Source organism: Montipora foliosa, chromosome 4 (genome assembly GCF_036669935.1).
Source record: "Montipora foliosa isolate CH-2021 chromosome 4, ASM3666993v2, whole genome shotgun sequence".
In the NCBI taxonomy this organism is placed as follows: domain Eukaryota; kingdom Metazoa; phylum Cnidaria; class Anthozoa; order Scleractinia; family Acroporidae; genus Montipora; species Montipora foliosa.
In genome coordinates, this window is record NC_090872.1 from 17907837 (window position 1) to 17909634 (window position 1798).

The following is a 1798-nucleotide window of genomic DNA, read 5'->3' on the forward strand; positions in this document are numbered from 1 at the left end:
TATATCTACCGTTTAAATACTAAAATACGTTTAACAATGCTATGTTTAAGTGGTTTTGAACTATATTCTCGTTGGGTGCCCCTGTAACCCGTTTAAATTCTCAACGGCTGTCTGTAGTGACGCGAGCTTGAGCTGCATGTGTCTTTATGAGGGAAAATGACAACTAACGACATCGCAAAAATTCGTAAGCACCAAACCCGTCTAAAACGGACCCAGTTTGCCCTCCGGTTGCACAGAAAAGACGAGGACAACTGTACGTAGAGGTTAGTGAAGTTTCTTTCTACCTTTACAGCTTATTTTATCATTTATAAGCTCAACTATATTTTCCCATACAAAATCTATAAATCGTACACCGAGCTTGGACTGCCTGTGGGTGAACTCTTCTCTGTAACACATTTTTATATCTTTTGTCGCGAGAAATGTAAAATTTTGTTATCCTACCCAGACTACTCACGGGCAAAAAGTGTATTATTTAAAATTAAAAGACTTTCCTCTTATCCCGTGTTTTAGAATAATCTGAATATTCCGTGTTTTAGAATAATCCGTATATTCCGTGTGTCAAAATATTCAATATTTTCCGTGTTTTAGAATATGCCATATATTCAATATTTTAGAATATTCCGTGTATTCCGAAATTCCACCGTTCCCCCATTATATCGATTCGTCGAATAGGGTCGTTCTGCCCGCATCCCCCCCACCCCGTGGGATTTACATTGATAGGTGCTGCTGCATAATACTGCTTGAGTTTCGCGGTTAAAATGATAGAGGGATTAATTTTTAAAACGCATGAAAATTTAATATTTAAACTTAACAAGCTGCACAGCTTCATAAATTTGCACGAAACAAATGATGATTGGATTTGAATACCGAGGCGGAGAGTCACAATATCGTGTTTTTTTTTTTTTAACAAAGGAACTATGACTTCGAATTTTACTAATAAGCTAAAAAGAGCAAGACAGTGAAGAAATATATCGAAAAAAGCCAGTATTTCGAAAGTCACTGCCTTTCTTCGTCAGGGTTTTACAAGCAATGACCACGGTTAACAAAGACGTTTAGTTATAATTTGAATAGAGATATGGCGTGATTTGATACAGCCCTAAAGATAAGGATTTTAACGGACTTGACGGATACGGTACAATAATAATAAGAAATTATACAATGGTAAAGAAATATAAGGGAAAGGGTGGGATACATTTCATCTTTCTTATTAAGACCTAAAGGCTCAAGAGTGTTCGCTATGTTTATGAGATATGCTAATAAGAAAGATGAATTGTAATCCACCTTTTCCGTTATATTTCTTTACCGTTATGTAATTTCAATGATAATTTCTTATTATTATTGTACCCGTATCCGTTAAGATCCTTATCTTTAGTGCTGTATCAAATCACACGCCATATCACTATTCAAATTGTAACGTCTTTGTTAACCGTTGTCATTGCTTGTAAAACCCTGATGAAGAAAGTCAATGCCTTTCGAAACATTGTTTTTTCCAATATATTCCTTCACCGTTATATCAGCCTTGCTCTTTTTAGCTTTTTATAATATTTAAATCGCTGCGGATAAGTCGAGATAAGGTCCTTCACCAGGATCTGGTGCTTCTGTTTCGTTACCCTGGTCCTTGTTTAGAGAGTTGAATTTTACTAAGGCCTGTTTTGCAAAACTGATTTCTGCCACGAAAGAAGAAAGAACATTATCAAATATTTTTTGACTCTTTTGGTTTTATCGAGTACTTCCAGTTATTTAAAGACGTCATAATATATCCCTGGGATATTTCTTGTATCCCCCGTTGCTAAAGAAC